Source organism: Tupaia chinensis, unplaced genomic scaffold, assembly GCF_000334495.1.
Source record: "Tupaia chinensis unplaced genomic scaffold, TupChi_1.0 Scaffold144057_1, whole genome shotgun sequence".
Lineage (NCBI taxonomy): Eukaryota > Metazoa > Chordata > Mammalia > Scandentia > Tupaiidae > Tupaia > Tupaia belangeri.
Genome location: NW_006203909.1, coordinates 102,051 through 110,291, shown reverse-complemented (window position 1 = coordinate 110,291; position 8,241 = coordinate 102,051).

The window sequence follows — 8,241 nt, the reverse complement described above, 5'->3', positions numbered from 1 at the left end:
ATAATTGACTTTTGTATATTGTCCTTCTGTATTTGAAAACTCATTTATTAGTACTAGATTTTTGTAGTCTGACATTTTCCACATAGACAATCATTATACCTGCAAAATAGAGATCAGATCTATAAAGCATCTTTTGAAATTTCACTTTTTAAATTCTTAATTTATATCCTACATAGCCCCATCATCCAAGATTTTGTCAAATTTACTTTTTGAAATTTTTATAAGAACAATAGGTGCACTGAATTTGCGCTTTTAATTTACCCTTACTCCATCATCAGAAATTAGTGGAAATGCAGACATTAAGCCAAATATTGAAGGATTGAGAAAACAGAAGATGAATCTATGCATGGCCTTATAAATTTGTTTGGCTCATTTTTTCCTTTTTGTTAATTTCTTAATACATTTTATTTGTAAAAATAAATTTCAAAAATGAAAAAAAATTGTATACACATTTCTCAGGTGTATTTCTCTCTTCATTGCCATTGAGAATCTTTGAATTACATTCATGTTGATAAAAAGTCATTAGGCCAGAGAGTGGCACAACAGTAGCACTGTGAACCCACATGGGAAAGGTCCTGCATTTGTGTCCCAGGATCTCTCTTGTACTTGTGCCAGTGATCCAGACCAGGTGAGATGAGGGGTGGATCACACTGTGAAAACTAGTTGGAAGTGCCTCTGTCACCAAAGAAACAAATTTTTAAAAAAAGTATAAATTTCTGTATTTCTACATCTTTAACTGGAGCCAAATTTCAAATCTGCTAATTCTAAACCTATTATAAATATTAAATAACAATACTTGTTATCCAAATATGTTAATTATTTCCTGACATGTCAATACCCCCTGAGGAATCCTGCAATACCCATGATGTCTGCTAACTGGTCATATTCTTTATCATGTAAACACATTCCGCCATTTCAGCCAATGGGAAGAGAATACTGGGCAACTGCCCCAAGTGCAATTATTTAATAGGCTGGGTAATGATCTGTGATTATGTAACTTGAAAAGATACTCTTGACTCAGATACTGTTCAGGATTTGAATCATCCCACATGAATTTACCCCAAATTAGTACAAAACAGAAATCTCTTTTCTCAAGAAAACTTAGAAAGATCTTTGACCCTTGATTATAAAACTTCTTTTCAAATTATTTAAGATGAAGAAATACTAATAAAAGACAAGTTTGTTTGTGAATAGTAGGTACTATATTAAGAAAACAGAATTACTGATTAAACTTTGTCTCTCTAAGCAAATAGGTAAATAGCAAAGAGGGCTCTATTTCTAATAAGTTTGGGCCTATGGACTGGAGGGCAGTACTGTGAAGTGAGGAAAGGGCTCCTTTTGTGTTTTCCTTGGGCAGGAGGGCTGGGGCAGGAGTCTCAGTTTGTTTCAACATTGCTTTTCTGAAAATGAAGTGCTAAGAATACTTAATTGATCAATACATATAGTTAGTTTAGGAAGAAATAGGAAACTTGTCTTTCTTTGCTTTTCTCACTACTTTGGTAGCTATGTAACATAAATATTCAGAGAACATGTTTAAGTGGCATCATGTCAGTCCCCTATTCAAAGTGAGCCTGAATCACCTTAAATCATATGGCCTCTTAAACATGTACAATGTGGCTGCCTTGTTACTTGACCGAATTTCCTACTCCTCTCCATGTTCACATCATTCAGAGGTTCTGGGCTCCTATCTCACAGGCTTTGCACTCATTGTAAAATAAGTAACCTCTGTATGAAATGCTCTTTCCTTCTTGTCCACCTGCATATTCCCACCATATTGAATATTATTTAATAGAAAGCCTAAATATTAAGGAGAAATAATCCAAGAAACAATAAATGAAGTAAACAAAAAGGATTAAATAATGGGCCACATCTTCTAGGTCTGTGCTCAAATACCACTTTCTTGATGAAATTGTCCCTAAATACCCTGTCTGAAATTGTTACCCACTTCCACTCTTTCTTCCCTTTCCCTCCTACACCCACTCTTTAAAGTACATTAAAGTGGGGACACGTTTAAGAGAGAGAGTCTGAGGTGTGGGGACATGCGCTGAGCAAACACCACATGCTCCTTTGGGGTTTGGCAGAACCTTGTAACTTGTCTTTCCCTGACCTTGGCTGCAGACAGAGCAAGGGTGGAAATTACTAGGGGCATTCCAACAGACACGTCTGATGGACTTCAAGAAACATCTCGACCCCAGTTAGTAAAGTCCAATCCCTGCCCTGTATCTGAAAGGTTCTTTAGACTTCTCTGGGTGTAGTGGTGCACTCCTTATGGAGAAGTTCTTTAGCTCCTTCCCCACACCTAACAGCTAGTTCTCTGCATTAGAAAGGAAGATGAGATTTAGTCTAGATGGGATTACCACCAAGGGATACACCTTGCCCTGGGTATGACTAATCCCTTATAGATTTGTTAACTGCTTCTTATTGTCTGTAACCTGGCAACTAATCCATGAAGTGTCATGAAACATACATGTGTAATGTCTCCTTGTACTATAAATAAAGACGTCCAGTTCATCTGGGCGGCACAGGTTGCTTGGGCTACCTAGGCTCAGGCTGCCTGTGTCCATTTCTACTCTATCCCTTTGTCTCATTCTTTCCAATTCCCAGGTCCTGGCAAGATGGAGGGCTTTCTCTTTCTCGTCCTCTTTCTCTTCCTCACCAACAGCCCTCTGATCATGATTCAGCCAGACCCAAGCCCTGGGGCGGACGCCGACACATTAACATTTGTAGTTGTTTTTCTAAGTATTTTATTTATCATTACTATTATTTTTTTTAGTTTGCTACAGGGCTCATGAGTTCACAAAGATACAGAAAGTGAGAAAGCAAGCCACTACACGTCTAGGACTTGAACCATGGTCAGCCATGTGGAAGTCCAGCATGTCAACCACCACATGACCCACTGGCCCCCGCTTCTTATTTACATTCTTCATTTTCACTATTCCTCAAGTAAAATGTAAACTACAAAAGGGCAGGGTTTCTTTTTTATTTTTTTTTTAGATTTTTGCTATAGGGCGTGTGCGCTTACCAGACAGAAAGCGAGAAATCACCCCCTAAGGGAGCTGATCATGCCACAATCCCTTCTCCACTCTCCTCTCAGGATTTTGGGCATGCATGCACAAACACCCAACATGAGTTTTAAGTCACCAGGTCTGGGACTAAACAGCAGTCAACTACATGGGAGATCAGCAACATAACCATTATGCCATCTGCTGGTCCCAAGGGCAGGGATTTCTGACTACTTTGTTCACTGTACCTAGAACAATGTCTGATGGGAATTAAATATTTATTTGATCAACATATACCATGCATTTATGTACAAAATTATGCAATAAGAAGTCATTGATATTACTTATTGAGAGTCTGTTAAGTGTCTAACATTGTGGAAAAGATTTTGTACATACTGATAATCCTCAAATTAGGCCTCAAGATACATATAATTACACTCAAAGTATATTTCTTAAAATTCAGTTTGTGATTATCTAACACCATTATTGGGATGAGGAAGCTATCTTAATGCAGTATATTAGAGTCCCTCCTACAGAATATGGTTTTATGTGCTTCCTAAAGTACCATAGCTATTGTAAAAGAGAAGGAGGTTATACCAAATTTGATTGTTAAGAGTTCTGAGTATAGGCAGCAGATTCCAGTGTAGTTTAAACAAAAGTTATTTTTTAAGAAACTATTGAATCATTCATAGAATCTCTGAGAGAGCCATAGTAAAGTTCTGAGGCTGCACAACCAGAAAGAATGCCCAAATTATGACAGACTACTCCAGTAGAAGTCAATAATCTAAAGTGTTACCATGGGGAACAGGTCACATTTTGCAATAAAGATGCCACATCTCGACTTTCTGCCACAACTACCTTTGAAATTCAGTGTCTCTTCACAAAACTCCAGCATCCTCATTAGGAAATGGAGACTGCACTGTATCTGTTTTATATGACGTGTTTCAGAATCCAAGTCTGTTCAGCAGTTCCCAAGTCACATGACTACTCTCTAGTTGCAAGAAAGGATGAAAGACTAAACTCAGACTACGATTTTGAGATGGTGAGATTCAATACAAAAAATTCACCAAGCATAGGAGGATTTTCAAACGCTAGCCACAAACACAATAAACATCCATTACAGACAGTAAAATTTATATTTAAAATTCATTCCAGATCAAGTGAATTTTTCACTTGTATTGATACACATGACAGTGTTTAATTTCTACTTTGTCTAGTGTTTTCTACTCAAACTATGGTAAAGTATGTGAGCCCTTTCCCCTCAAAAATAGTTATCTGGTAATGGCATCAGAAAGAAACAATCTTTGTACCTATGCAAGAAGAACCATGGTAATGTTTACTCAAAAGATCACAAAGGAAGCATCTATGTGAAAGTTAGAAAAGAATAGAAGAGGTAGCAATTTTAGATAAAATATTGTCACATCCAAGTAATTGTGAAAAACAGTCTATTAATATTTGTCTTTTAAAGATTATAAAAGTAATTTGTAGTAGTTAAAAATTGACAATATAAAAATATTAATATGAAGAAATATAATTTACCAAATATCCTTATAGGAGAAATAAGCACAACATATTTTCTTTTCTTTGTAGATTTTTACATAATTTGAAGAATTTTATATTTATGCACTATTTTAAAAATAAAAAAACATGTTATGCCACTAAAATTATTGAGTGTTCTAAAGGTTTGAATCCCAGATGCAGCGACTTAAAGCTCACACCAGGCATATGTGCATGCGTGTCCAAAATCCCAAGAGGAGAATGGAAAAGGGATTGCAGCACGACCATCGCCTTGGGGGTGATTTATCACTTTCTGTCTCTCTGGCAAGCATACACACCCTACAGCAAAAATCTCTTTAAAAAAATTATGTCTGTGTACTCGTCAGCTTCCCCAAATGCATTATATCAATCTAAGGGCAGGGACTTAGTCACACCTTATTTTTTATTTTGATCCCAATATTTCATATAATAGTGAATAAAGCATTTTTTCTGAAGGTTGTATGCATAAAGCTTTAGTTTTGTGCACTATATATTAGTTCTGCATTAGCACCTATTTAAATAGATGCCAATCTCGAATTTTAGATATCATTAAGTTAGACTGGATAATTGGGGAAGCAAGATCTTTATCTTTTTTTTTTTTTTTTTTTTTTTTTAGAGGTCTTTGCTACAGGGCACGTATGCTTACCAGAGAGAAAGCGAGAAATCACCCGCCAGGAGAGATGGCCGCAATCCCTTCTCCTCCATTCTCCTCTCGGGATCTTGGGCATGCATGCACATGCACTTGGTGTGAGTTTAAGCCACCAGGTCCAGGACTTGAACCGCAGTAGACTACATGGGAATTCAGCAAGATAGCCATTATGCTAACTGCTGGTCCCAGATCTTCATCTTTTAAAAATTTTATTTTTAAAGAATTAATCAATATTAATATAAATTTCGCTATAGGGCATGTACTCAGAGTGGGGAGAGAGGAGAGAAAGTGTGAAAGCAAGCCAACAGGTCTGAGACTTGAACTAGTCAACCCTGTAGGAGTCTAGATCTCTAACCACCACACCACCTGTTGGCCCAAAGATCTTTATCTTAAAGGAGATTACAACCTACTAAACTGTTATACTACCAACATGAAATATTGGTATAAAGTAATAATTTAATGAATATTTGGTACCTTGTATGAATGATATGCTAAGAAACTATTATGTGTAAAGATTAAATATTTTGATCAATTAAGCTAGTGTCCAAAATAAGTCAGACATGATTTCTGAGTTATCAACATGATTAAAATCAAAACACCAAAACAGAAACAACTCATAAATCTCCCTAATTTCACGTTGACCAAAAAAAAAAAAATCCAAAACCCTACATTCTTGAGAGGGTTTTAAAATAGTAAATGGAAGCTAGTAATATTAAATTATCCTAAAGCACCCTCTAGTGACGAAAAAGCAATTCATATATATGCTAAGCAAGATTGTATTTATTTATTTATTGGAGAGGTTTTTGCTATAGGATGCGTGTACTCGCCAGAAAGAAAGAGAGAGGAAAAAAGTGAGAAATCACCCCCCCCAGGGGAATGGCCATGCCATAATTTCTTCTCCTCCACTTTCCTCTTGTGATCTTGGGCATGCACCATGCACCCGGCATGAGTTTAAGCCACCAGGTCCAGGACTCGAACCATGGTCGACTACATGGGAGTCAAGCAGCATAGCTAGCCATTACGCCATCTGCTGATCCTGCAAAATTGTATTTTAATGAGCATCTGGATATTTAACTGAAAATTTCCTAAATAAAATGAGTGTGCTCATCAGTAACTTTGTTTTAATAATTCTCCACTGCTCTATTTAACAATTTAATCCAGCTGGGAAAAAAAATCAACCTACCTTAGGTGTAAAAGATACTTACTGTATAAAATACATATTCATAACACAAAAATAAACACCCTAGAGTTCTGCTCTTTTTATCTGTGCACTTTTTTATTATTGTTCCACTCTTTGACCTTCTACTCATGGTAAAATGTTCACTCAAGCCAAAGAAAATACGAGTAGAGAGGACAGAATAAATATATCTAATCTGATATTTTCAATAGATAACTCCTTTTTAAAATTTTAAATATGGGACCAGCAGATGGCATAAGGTTATGTTGCTGGACTCTAATGTAGTCAACCACAGAATGAGTCCTGGATCTGGACTCCTAAAGCACACTAGGTGCATGTGTGTGTGTGACCAAAATCCCAAGAGGACAATAAGAGAAGGGATTGTGGCATGGCCAATCCCCTGGGAGGTGATTTCTTGCTTTCTGTCTCTCTGGAGAGTGCATGGATCCTACAGCAAAAATTTCTTAAAAAAAAAAAAAAATTAAATACGATGATTTTAAGTCTTTAAATATTTCATCACAAATAGTTTCTTGCCATTAAATTTTATAGCTTAACTAGGCATTAGCCATTTCTCATTAATCTTGGCATTTCTTATGATTTCAATTGTTTTACTGCCTACAAAGAGAATGCTAATAATATCTTAAAATTTTATCATGAAAACATATTAATATTCTGAAATCATAAAACACTTCAAAAGATTAGTAATGAATTTTTTAAAAAAGCTGAAAGCATAAACAAACAGCTAAGAAAAACTTTCTCATTTAAATTTTTTTTTTTTTTTTTTTTTAGTTTTGCTATAGGGTGGGAGTATTCACCAGAGACATGAGAGAGAATGAAGTGAGACATCACCCCCCCACCCCATCACCCCAGGAAGGATGGCCACACCACAATCCTTTCTCTTCCAGTGTCCTCAGGATTTTGGGCATGAACTACATGTGCCCCTTATGATTTCCAAGCTGCCAAGTCCAGGACTTGAACAATGTCATCAACCATATGGGATCCAGTGCCTTAAAATCCACACAGCTTGATTGCCTGAAAATTGGTACTTTTATGGTCTGGCCCCATAGTGCAGTGGTTGAGTGCTGTGTGGAGCCAGTCAGATCCATGTGGCCAACTACAGGTGAAGTCTCAGTCCTGTAGTTTGTAATATACACTGGATGTACATTTGTGCATGCTCCGAAGTCCTGACAGGCCAGAGAAATGGAGAAAAAAAAGGATTTTATCATAAACATGCCCTATTTTGTATGGGGGTGGGAGGTGCTTTCTCTCTCTGGTGAGCGTATACACTTCCAATCAAAAACAAAAATCTGTACTTTTGAGTTTGAATATTTTATTTGGATGACAGTTTGTATCTTTCATGTCTGACTAAAAGATATGACATTAATGAATATCAAGTAGCATTTTATGCTTCATGTCTTTATTGAACAGGTTCAAAAATGAAGACATTATTTGTGATTAAAAAAACATAGTGGACAAGAATCAACAGTAGCCATAATGATCTTACTTTTACAAGCTAATAATTTGCAGAATAATACATAAGCAATTTTTACATTTTAAATTTAAGCTTACAATTAATTTTTTATTCTACCACATTGGCAAATACTTGTGAAAATAAATAAAAATAAAATAAAGATGCATAGGAAGATTTCTTAAAAAGTGAAGTATGTATTGCACAACAAATCACTGTGAAAATAAAATATGAAAGTAATATAAAAATGCATTTAAATACATTATCACATGTTCATAAATCATAAATATATTTCACCTACTTACTTTATAATAATTTCTTGAGCTCTAAAATTGGGTGAATTCTTACTTCCACATAATACGCTGTAACATTTACTTGCTACTGTAAAATTCAGTGAGAAACACATGTG